The following is a 12,517-nucleotide window of genomic DNA, read 5'->3' on the forward strand; positions in this document are numbered from 1 at the left end:
CATTTAGCCCGGCAATGCGCCAATGGAAACAGTACATCTTGGAACATACATTGAAGGTCGACGAAGTGTATTTAGTACGTTCGTGTATTAAAGAAACACTAAAGTGAAAGAATGAATTAGTTCAGAATGATAAATCATTCTGTGAAAACTCTACTGTCATTAACTTCACCATCACATATTTATTACTAGAAGACAGACCGAAGGAAAAAATTGATTTTTGGGTTTCGCGCTGAAGTCCCCACACACCAGTGTCAGCGTGACGTCACAGATTTTAGAGGTGTTTTCTATTATTTTGACCGCACTAAATGAACAAAAGCTTATGAGGTTTGATAGATTTTGTTTCTGGGCCCCTTTGAGGACAATGTGCTTCATTTTTACCGATAAAGTGTTATGTAGGCCCCAGTAGCCGCCGTCGAAATCTATGATGTCACAGCTAGTTGGTGTGGGTACTTCAATGTAGCGTCGTCACTTGCAGTTTATTTTTTAGTGTTTTCTCACCTACTAAGCGTCTTCTTGCCGCAGTCGTTGTGCTTTTGGTATTGTGGAATGGTAACTTACTAATACGTGAGGAATGGTTGCTTTCTTTAGCGTTTCTCTAATGATCCGGAAATATTATTCCGAAAGAAAATAATGGCAAGTGGTATAAGCATTACTATAGCTATATTGGCTATCATGTGCATATGATTTCATCTATTCTAGGTCTATAATTTACTCAGCAGAGCTTCCGCTTATATTTCTGCCTACCTTAAACTTTCTTTTGCCATTCTTCCTTCAGCTTTGTCGCGCCACACAATAAAGGCAGGCGCGATGAAATGCTTCACATCCCGCATGTTTAGGCGTGAAGTGCAGCTTAGTGTTGCAAGTGCTGGAACGTTATGCGCCACAACGCGCAGCTCTGTTTTTATGTGTAAGGAGTTATTTCATGCATGCTACAAGCTTCAAAAACCTTGCTTCAGGAAGCCAGCAATACATGTATCTCGTAAAAGCTACACGGACTGCGTGCCTTACTATGTTCATAATATAAAAGCACTGCCTACATAATTCCAGGCACTGCTTCGTCAACTGCGGCTCAGGTCAAAATTTAAAAAATCTATGGCGGAGACAGGATTAACCGAACGCCTTAATATGACTCAGAATGGAGAGATTAATCTGAAGCAAACCTAATTGTAGAGAGAAGCAAGTCAAGAAGAACGAAGAGTTTAGTAGAACACTTTTTAGAGAGATATTACTATTCATGCTGTGGCAAAAGTCTCTATACGCTCGGCGGAAACAATACTCGTGAATGAGACCGTTGTCAAGGCCTGCAAAGTTTCCTGTACTTGATTGGCTAGTGTCCTATCAGGACGCTTTCTTATCTGCGGTGAGGTTTTCTGGAAAGTGGATAACTATCAGGCGCATGTAGCTACATATTGTTACGGCTTTTGTGTTCGCCCACCGTTGTTTCGAATTAGTCGGCGTTACACTAACTTCTTAGGAATGTCTCGGTGCTATTCTCACTCGATATTTCTACGTTCTTGCCCGCAGCTGTCTGTTGTTCGCGCGTACTAAGGAAGCCGCTAATACGCAGCATATATCGCATTAACTTCTCCTTTCATTCGTCCCTGTACCCCATTAATGTATTGAGGCTATACATACACTTAATTGTCTGCGGTATACTTTGTCTGCACGTGTCCGTATGTTGGCCTCTTCTCATTATTTGTTAAGGAACTGATTGCAATATATCGCACCCACTTGTCTTATATGAAATTTAACGGAGTCCAACGTCATTCCCATATCTCTAGAATCCAGCTTGGTAAAAATCGAGGTGTGACCACCTCTATGGAAAACATTATTTTCACTACGGTATAGTTATTGGTATTGTTACAGATACTTGCGCCTTTCTCGCGATAGTTACAAGAGTGAGCTGGCGATAATTTTTCTTCATCGATCACTTTCGAGTGATAAGCACCCTCACTACACGTGTTGGATAGAAAGAGTGGATGAGGTCTGCACCAAGTGCTTATCTCCTAATGCTGAAAACATAGCTTCACATGTCAAGATAATGCCGAGCCAAAGTACTGCGCAATGCAGACTTGCTCTTTCGTATCATGTTCTAAATCTTTAATTCGTAACCCGTGTCACCGTTATCGGCATCTTCATGGTTGGGTATGATAATGAAACTGCAGTTACACTCTAAGAAAAAAAAATGGCCGCGTATCTGCGTGCTTCGCTGCATATGTCGTCGAAAGACGATAATCTTCTGCCGGCCGTACTACATGAGTCCTTCTTTATGTTGAATCGCCGCATCTGGCTCATAGCGTCGCACTTGCAGCGCAGCCCAAAAAAAAAACACTAGCATTTTCAGCGCAGCCTAAGAAACACTAGGGTCTTTAGAATTACGTATCTATGTATTTTCTAGTAAAGGAACACACCACCTAATACTAACGTATTGATTTTGCGCCTCAGATATGCGTCACATTCGCTTTTTGACCGACAATGTTCACAAGTATGAACGGCGGTACCAGTTCAAGATGACTGGGCGTTCAGCAAGTGGTTAAACTTTGGCCGGGTGGCAGAATCGGGTGACAGACAGACAGAGAGAAAGACCGACAGACCAAAATTTGTGCGTTTAAGTTTCCCAAGAAAGACCATCGACTTTAAAATCTAGTATTGGGGGAGTATTTCTGCCGCACATTATAATCGCCATCTGACTTGATCGCGTTTCTTTTCTTGAAAGCTCGGCTCTCTCCATTTTCTTATCAAGAATGTTAGGTCACGCTGGTCGCGCGCACGACGTTCGTGACCGGGAAGTGCCGGGACCGCGGTGATAACGAAAGGAAAGTACTGGAGGTAGATGACAGTTATAGTTGTGTGGCAAAAATACTTTCAAAATACGCAATTTTCCTTAGAGTGCAGCAGAAGCACCATGGTAAGTTAACACATATTATCCTGAACAAGCGTTTTACAGCCTACGAAATGAACGGCGCATAGCCGCAGTAATAAATGAGCCAGGTATCCAATGTCGCGCAGTGTCCGGATCGGTAACGCGCAGCTAGTTCGTTTCTACAAATGGTGTAAGTGGGGACGTGGAAGCCGTTTTATATAGTGCATTTGGCTATTTACACGTGCACTATCAGGTGCAAACATGGGAAACAGTAATACTGGAACAAAGCGTGCGTGCCATGTACACTTAAGGATGCAAAAAGTGGGTAACGCAATCTAGTACGCGGCATAAGGAAATAGGCAAACCATAACGAAATGGCACCCGTGAGATGACGAGGGATAGTGTTCATGCGTTTTTGCAGTTTTTCATTTCTTATGAGCGGTCAGCAACGTGCAGACGGATCAGACATTCCGCTCCGTTCGAACATGTTCACGCAATTAGCGCTGCCGCAATTAGCCGGCACTTATCTCTATAGTACGCGATGCTTTTCGCTTAATCTTCAGTAACATGTTGTTGCCTTCAAGAGCGTGCATATGGAAAACAACGGAAGTGGTAAACATATCTGGAAGACGCACACGGAAGCGTAAGCTATACGGGCGTTAGAGAAGCAATAAGAGAGAAGACCGAGTCAGACTAAGTGCTACTACGAATTCGAGCATCAAGGGAGTCTTTCGGGGAACGACAGGACAGGGCTTGTCGTTAGCAGAGAGTCCGTGCCGAGAGACCGCGCGGTACACGGTGCGGGAGAGCCGGCTACAGCATTTACTACTGTCGTGAGCAACATGAGCTTGAGCACCGAGTTCATATTTGTTCGACGATCACTTGTAACGTACTGTTATGAATATAACGTATTTAATTGCCAAGTATACCTTACCGCTCGAACATGTAGTGTCCCGAACACTACTGGACTTGCCCACTGCGTTTAGCCGCCATGACCTCATAAAGGTAATTTCTGTGTTCCAGCTCATATCGCTCACGACTGTACATGCCGGACAGTAGAGGCGATCCTGCGTTCTTTCTTGGTGAGCGCGACTTCATGGCTTTTGTCCTTGAGGAAATCGGTCGCATTTCGTTGATAGGTAAAGTGCAAAAGGTTCAGGTTCGAACGCCTTGTTGCAGGCTAAACACCTCCTGGAGGCCCAGCACAACCGGCAGCTACCCACAACGGCGTCCCCCTAAACTTCAACTTAAGCTATTCCAGGTCGCATCCGTAACTTGCACAAATGTTGAAATCAGGATGTCGCCTCAAAACAGGCACAGATGCTCATGCGCGTCGTTTACATATTGCGCACTATATTACAAAGTTGCGCCGTTTCAGCCCCCCCACCCCCCCTCATTTCAAACAAACGTTTAACTAATGCACATTCATCCGCTTTTTATGTGCATCCCGTATATTTGAACTAAGCGCATGAAATATTGAAAAATGCGAGAAACCGGCTTTACTGTGAACGCGGAGACGTTAGACGCCATGATGGCCTATAATATACCTTTAGTGTGCGTTAGCCGTTACCTGTTTTAGTATACGTTAGACGCCGTGGTTGCTTATAGTACACCATTACATATGCCCACGCTGTTTGCATGTTTTTGTAGTGGATGCCTGGTATGTTACTGGAAATCTATGTGCTGTCTTTATGTTTAAGTCATCACTGTGTGCACCTTTTGAGATGTAAGAGCAACACAGGAAGTATTAATACGTGTGACAAGCACATAACCACAACAACGATATCTTAAATTACGTATATATTACGTAAAATTAAATTACGTGTATATGTGATCATTGTATATACCATAATCACCCGACACCTGGAGTAGCAAGCCAGGCGACAAACCAGGCTAACCTCTCCGGGCATTTCATTAAAGAATCTTATCTCTCTATCTCTCTTAAATTACGCGCACCTAAGGACACATCCGAAATAAAACGACGCACAAACATTACTTATGCATCGTATTATGTACAAGTACGTATTCGAGCTTACATAACGCGACCTATACCCAGTTGTTGCATCCAGATACGCAGTAGGTGCAACAGTAATCCGGTGCTAAGGCGCTCAACTCCATTCCCGACGGCCGGAGTCCGGTAATTGCGAAAAACGTTGCAGCACCGTCTTGTATCTAATTTGCTCCGGCGCAGGTTTGACATCTCCGGCGAGATATGGGCACCGCGAGGCTGCACCGTGATTGGACGAGGTCTTCTGTACGAGTTGCGCCGCGTATCCCTTGATTACCGCGCGGCGCGCGCAACACGAAGTAAAGAGGTCACCCTCATTTCAACTCACTACTCTCAACAGGACCCTGTATAAGGGGGTGGCGCGGTGCGCTTATGATTAGGCCCGTGTCGCATCGAGTGCTGGCACGACGATTGATCGAGTCCGGAGAGCGACGGAGCGAGACCAATCGCGCCCGCCTGAATTGTAGCCCCAATTTGGCGGGCCCAAAAAGAAAAGGGCCGGAGAGGTTGAGAAAGAATGTAGGTGGGGGGGGGGGGGGCACATAGACCGCCCTTCGGGGAGTTCGCGAGTTCTCTTTAGACCCGGGTATTGAGTGAGAACAAGGTTTTGCTTTATTGAATGGAGCTCGTTACTTTTGGCGGGTCTCGAGAGGTAACCTTTCCACGTCCCTTCCTTTTACCCCGCCCCTTGACACCGTCGTTGGCCTTTCTCGCTGGTTCTTTCTGCAGTACGGGACTTGACAGAGGGATCGTGAAAATAACGTCGTGTTCGACTGGGTTGCGAGATTCTTGTGTCACGTATTCGACATTTTACATTCGCGGCTCCCCCTTTTTCGAGGTACTGAGTCGCGCTGGCTTTCTTCTTACTCGTCACTCAGAGAATGTACTTTTGAATCTTTTTCTCCTTCGATGGGAGAGAAGTAAAAATTGCGTGTTCTCACTCTTCTCGAAGTCCCTGTGTTGTAAAAGTGTATCCATTTTCGTTGTGCGAATATAGACATTGTTTCTGCTTGCCTATAACGGCCGCAGAAGGAACGTTATATAATCTTTTCTAAGGAATCTTCCGGTGAGGTTCTATCGAAGTTAAGCGCACATAATCCACGAAAAGTAGCAGAGCATTGGCTATTTTACTACGGCTAAACTATCTTGAAGGCGTAGGGTATACACAACGGTGTCTCGTCAGCAGTGACGTCTGCGGACAATGTAGAAACATCAGAGTCAAAAAGTGTAGTTGTTGCGGTAAGTATTTTTGTACGTACAATTTTCGTTTGCTTGAAAACGACGAACATAGAAAATGTGTTAACTATCTGAAGACAAAGAAACTAGAGAAGTCTCGAACTTTAGTGATGACCGCTTCGAAAGAATGTTTCCTTACGCTTAAAACGATGTGTCACCGTTTTAATGGGCCCAATATTTTTTCATCGCAAACTTAAAATATCTCTTAGGGAATATGCATGATGGGTTATTGCATGACAGAATTGTTGGAATGATAGCTCATTACATCTATCTCGGATAAGATTGCCGCGGCATCATCATCATACTGATCCTTCTCATCATCACCATTATAATCGTTATCCGCAGACTGTTCTATGTCGACTGCAGGATGAAGGCCATTTATCTCGTATGTACACTAATAATAATAATATCTGGGGTTTTACGTCCCAAAACCACGATATGATTATGAGAGACGCCGTAGTGGAGGGCTCCGGAAATTTCGACCATCTGGTGTTCTTTAACGTGCACCTAAATCTAAGTACACGGGCCTCTACCATTTCGCCTCCATCGAAATGCGACCGCCGCGGCCGGGATCGAACCCGCGACCTTCGGGTCAGCAGCCGAGCACCGTAACCGCTATACCACCGCGGCGGACCTCTCGTATGTACACTGCCTTGCCACACCCGGCTGCGTTTCCCATTCGTTGGTATCCATTCCGTTGCTCTAACTGACCACCGGTTATCTAGTCTGAGCATTATGTTGCAATACCAGGTCTATATTTGTAGCTTAATGTCAAATTATAATATCGGCAACCACAGTTTGTTCCCTAATTGTGCAGTCTTCTGATACCTTAATATTACACCTATCATTATTTCCGTTTCATCGAATGCTGGGTGGTCCTTAAAGGGCCCCCAAACAACCCTCGAAAATACAAAGAACGAGCTTGTTATTCTGTCCTCACGTTCCCGTCTTTACGGCGCAGTTTGTGACGTCAGCAGTCTTTTCGCGTGATGTCATGAAGAAACAAGCTCTATTATTTCACCCATGTACGAGGGGGGACAGTTGTGAAGTGTCTCCAACCCGACTTTGCGATGCAGTCGCACGCCTGTTCTACCTTGTGTCGCATGCCTATCGTGCGTTTCGTTTTCGACTGCGCAAGATGGAATAAGAGTACGTAGCCCAAAAGCGCGAAATCGTGATAGGCTCAATGCTTAGCGCTGACACTGACCACGAGTTTTATGAAGAAATAAGTGTCGAGGAAGAGAGAGCGCCTGTAGGAAGGGTAGTGAAGGGGAGAAAGGAACCATTCTCTCGTCTTCGAACTTGGAGTGGTTTAGGGGCCCTTTGACCTCTTCTCGAGTTTTTTTGTGATCCTCCCAGTTTCAGGCCCATATATTAGCAGTGGAAAAATGCAATCGTTCTACATGTTTCTGTTTAGAGAGAGTGGTAGACACCCTCTCCCGATTTGGGAATTTCTGCAGTATGCGCTCAAACCCATCCTTATTCTTCGGTGAATTTGCTTTTCGTAAGAAGGCTCCCCTGTTTCTATTTGACCTAGATATACATACTCTTGTACAGCTTCCAGGGGATGGCTAATAATCACAGAACTCGCCAAATTACGCATAATTGCATCTATTTCAGGCGATAGAGCGATATGAACAAAAAGTGCCTGTTTGTGAAGCGAGCTGAAAGAAAAATAAGCAAGAACCACCGCAGTCTGTGCACAGGGGATCACTATAGATACAGTTCCTTACCAAAAGAGAAAAAACAAAAACAAAAAAGAAATAATAAAATGGAGACAACAATAGTCATTTTGGGTACTGCTTACAGCCCGTATTATTGCGACTTTGTACTGCGCACTAGTTTTCTGCTGCACTAGAAAATAACATCTATTTGCATATTTGCATTACAATAGTTTGCTGACTGCACTTTCTCGCGCATTAGCCATCACATCTGTGTATCGTACGGCAGCTCCCACAAGTGCTCATATTATTTGGTCGTTTGTTCATTCAAACGAGAAAACACTGTAATAATCGACTCCCTGAAGCCGTCCACTACTCCACTCTCCATGCACTCTCCTTCAAAAAGACTTCCACCGAAAACATTCCACCCGCAAGGAAAGAAAGCCCATTTCCCATGTTATTACACGACGTTCTGCTGTCAAAGCCATAAGTATATTAATATACGCACGCACTGCAGCAATGAATAAGCGGAAATTACCGTTGCTTTCGAGTTCATGTATTCCTTTTGTCATTAAGAGCTATTTGTCACTTGTACTAAGAAGAATAAATGGTCGAAATGTGGTGTAGGCTTCTTCTTGATTGCGTTTGCAGCGAGTATTTATTCAGAATTTTCGAAATGCGCATATGGCATTTAGTGAAGGCTTTATTCACGCGAACAAGCTGCACTCACGTCTTTATTCCGCAAGATTAAAAGGACAAGTCTTACGGGTGAGCTTCCCAGATACTTAAATTAGATTCGAACACACGCAGTGCACTCTGAAATGCTGGACGTGTCATGCTCCATTACCTCTGAGCAAGGCGCAAATATTGTCGCCCTAATGGCCACTGTCATACCGCGAGAAGCTCTCGCGCGTTTATACAATCATTCACGTTATCTTGTGCGTATTTCAGAAATGTAGAAATACTTTATTATAACGGCGCCCAACATCATTTTTCTAACACGAATTTAACACATCCTGGAGTGCGTAATAAAAATTTGGATTGAGAGCCTATTTTGAGCCGAACACGCCACGGTAGTAAAGTGGTTATGGTCCCTTCCGCGGCGGCCGCATATTCTGTCCAGGCGAAAATTCTCGAGGCCCGTGTACTTAGATTTAGGTGCACGTTAAAGAACCCCCAAGTGGTCGAAATTTCCGGAGCCCTCCACTACGGCGCCTCTCATAGTCAAATCGTGGGTTTGGGACGTTAAACCGCACCAATTATTTCTATTATCTTGAACCGGGAACGAAATTAGATTTCCTTTATTTATCAGAAATATTTATTGGAACATTATTTTTAAACACGCGCGCTAGGTCCTTTGTTGCGTTGCGTGTCTTTTGATTGCAGACTTAACAACGTAATACGACGCACGTTTTTCATGGATGAAGTAAAACAAAACTAAAACGAATTTTTGTAGCTTGCCGCACTAACTTTACCTGCTCCGGCTTTCAAATTACTTTCAATCTACCCTGATAATAGTATTCTCATTATATTCTTAATTTTTACTTAATATGTAGGCACTTTAACATGTCCATTAATCTTCATTTATTTCCCCTACACAAGAATAATGTTCAGGAACGCACCACTTGTGTTGGCGGGTCTCGTTGTTTCTGAATAGATCGGCAAAATAATCCGCTACGATAACCTAAAGCATTGTAAAACTGGATAATCAGGGATACCAACCAGTATAATACATTAGCAGCACGGGCACATGAGAGCAAGTTCAAAAATGTTATTTATGAAAGTTGGTTTTCTTCTAGCTTGTCTCGGAAACGACGGTCACCTTTCATCAATATTTTGTTACGAACGTAGTATTATTTTGCTCAAAACTACGGCAGTAATTAACGCATACTGAGGTAAAAACTTCTTTCAACCATTCTGACCATTTTTAAGTGGTGTACAACGCAATGACACTTCATCTACCACCGTGAGATGATTAACGAACGTGGCCACAGTTAAGGCGCAGAACGCTACTGCGCATCACGCGTAACAAGCGGCGAAAACAAATAAACGTTTTTCGTTACTGCCGCACAGCTGAATTTCTGGACATCGTCAACCAATGCTAGATATAGATGTGCAACTATTATCAGGCACGGCGGCATATGCGCTGTTCTTCGTTGATTCTGATCGAGTTATCAATGCAATGATAGACAGTGACAGACTGACAGGTTGACTGCAGTAAATCAGACACATATGTACACTGCAAAAACGTCGCAAAAAAAGTAAGCTAGCTCTAACGGTCACTACGGCGTACCTGCGTCGTCACGTTCCCGCTTTATGTTTTTCCATCAACGTAGCGAAAACGTCCTTTCTCAAGCGCGGTGTCATGGGAAATAAAGAAGCGTACTTTTTTTTTTCAGTACATTACCTCGATATAGACGTCAATTTCTGCTAAAAGTTAAGCTTATCCGAACCAACGACATCAATTTCAACGGTGTCGCCTCCATTAGTGTCCGACTCCGCTGTTCTTCGATGGCCCGAAAATAAATCGGTGCGTCATCGGCAATCGCGAACATCAATCCACCGAGGAATCATCCGAGATATACGTCACGGGTAGCCGAGAAACGCAGCGCGCACATTCACAAACACACGACTCACGCGCACGCGTGTGCGCACGCCACGGTGTCGCGCGAGCGGCAAAAACGCAGCGAGCAGTCGGGCGCCTTACCTGATCGAGCGTCCGGGTAGCGGTTGTTCCCGCCGCGAGCGTCGAGAGCCGAGCGAGCGACAGTCACGCCGGAGCCTGGGCTACCACCAACTGAGCCCGGGCTCCCCCCGGCATCCGGGAACCTGGCGAGGGCCGGTGCACCGACCAATCACGGCACAGCCTGGGCGCCCACCCGCAATCGATGCGACACGACAAGTGCGTCGCCCGCCGGCGCCGTCGTGTGCGCACCGGCGCTTCCGCGTCTGTGCGCATGCGCGGAAGAGGACTCCAACATGGACGCTGAACACGCGCGCCTGCGCCTCAGTGGCGGGAAAACGAGGAGCGCGAGTTTTGATTTCCTAGCGATGGTCGGCATATCTGTCCGACCGTTTAGATCATGCGCAGTGGCGCGCGAAGCATGAATATTGGACCATAAGTCAATGTGGTGCCAGTTGGCAGATGCGAGAAAGGAGAAAGGATAGACACTGATATAGACTTCTGTCATGGTAAGGTCATAATTTGTGATGACATTGTGTATTGTGGACTGCCTTAAGAGGATCTGCGGTTTCTCGACAAGCGACCTTGCACCCAACAGTAGACCCGGCCGTTTGGTAATTGTCTTTTCTTATCTTTGATACGTGTGTCAATTCACACCTTTTCGAGTGGTTAGACGTGTTGGTTACACTAGACAGTGGCTCCTTCTCATGTCTGTATGTGTGTTCATTTATGCTTACATAAATAGCAACTACAACAGTGACTGCTATATTTTTTTGACGCACCAACCTATGTTTCTTGGGTTTTTAGCGTGTTTGATGCCACAAAATAGGATGCTAGGGTTAATTTAGACTCAGCTACCTTGACCTGTTTTTTTTTTCAAACACCCGACTGTTGCTCATTTTGACGTAGGGACATAAAAAGATTGGTTAACCTTGAAAATACTATCGTAGTCATGCACTCACTTCACGTTACTTTAAGTACACTTGTACTTGTCACCAGGGATTTATTGCAACTGATAGTTCTTCGGAGCTCAGAAAGGCATATCGTCGCCAAATTGAAAACAAGACGTGGAATACACAGAAAGAAGACAGAGAAGATTGTATAGAACGAGGGTGTACTTGCGAATTCCATAGAAAATATTAGTGTTCTACACGGAATATCGCGCATGCTTTAACAGTCGCCGACGCGTAAAAGCCACGCGCGAATTTAAAAACAAAAAAACACAAAAAACATACCAGCAATATATACAAAACCACAGGCAAACTGTTTTAGGAATTTACTTACGAAAACATCCTCAATATTACTTTAATGATGTTTTCTCAATATCCTGCCTGGGCCTCCATTGCTTTCTGCTGACGCTTCAGCGATTTCAGCTACCGGTACGTCATCCGTAGCCAAACGTTTCCTGTTGAGAAAACACGTGCAGAAAACATGCTAGTGTCATTTGTCATTCGAAGACTAAAGCACGGGTACATACGTCATTTCCTTCATTTTCGCATGCTTTACAAAGCGCCGCTATTCGTAGTGTATTCGTATGTTAGGCTTCACCTTTAAAATAGCCATAGTGGGGGGAAGCCAACGTCAATGCGGGCAGTTGAGCATTTGGAGCGCGAAAACATTGTTGCGCATAGTTGAAGATAAATAAATAAATAAATAAATAAATAAATAAATAAATAAATAAATAAATAAATAAATAAATAAATAAATAAATAAATATTTGTGATTAAAAGTTCGTAAACAGTGTTGTTAGGCGCATCGTCAGGGACACACATATAGCCTTCTAATCAGAAAGAAATTATAGCCCACTCAATTGTAACTTAAAAGCATTCCTGACCAGTCCTCCTTAAAACACATTCCAGTTTATTACAAATGTAGATCTGGTAGTGTTGCTGCGGTGTTTAACGAAAAAAAAGTTAATACCTCGCTGAACAGGCTGTTGGTTAACTCGGGTATTGTTGAGTGATGAAGCCACAACCTTTAGCAGCCTTGACGTGGAGCCACATGCCGATGTTTTAACAGCGAAGCCGTTTAAGTTAGCCGTAATTTGTGCGGCCTACGGGTATGTG

At 44.5% G+C, this 12,517-nt stretch overlaps 2 protein-coding genes across 11 annotated transcripts in view; both read right to left on the reverse strand.

Moving 5' to 3' along the window:
• Positions 1-10,629, reverse strand: part of LOC119394082 (glutamate-gated chloride channel) — a 340,243-nt gene extending 329,614 nt beyond the window's left edge. For all 10 annotated transcript variants that reach the window (XM_049415628.1, XM_049415623.1, XM_049415630.1 and 7 more), the window contains exon 1: positions 10,476-10,629. The gene's annotated coding sequence lies outside the window, so the exon portion shown is untranslated. The remainder of the gene's footprint in view (positions 1-10,475) is intronic.
• LOC119394889 (putative nuclease HARBI1) overlaps positions 1-12,517 on the reverse strand; it is a 144,568-nt gene that overhangs the window by 54,899 nt on the left and 77,152 nt on the right. The gene's annotated exons all lie outside the window — the stretch shown is intronic.

The sequence above is a fragment of the Rhipicephalus sanguineus genome, chromosome 5, assembly GCF_013339695.2.
Source record: "Rhipicephalus sanguineus isolate Rsan-2018 chromosome 5, BIME_Rsan_1.4, whole genome shotgun sequence".
Lineage (NCBI taxonomy): Eukaryota > Metazoa > Arthropoda > Arachnida > Ixodida > Ixodidae > Rhipicephalus > Rhipicephalus sanguineus.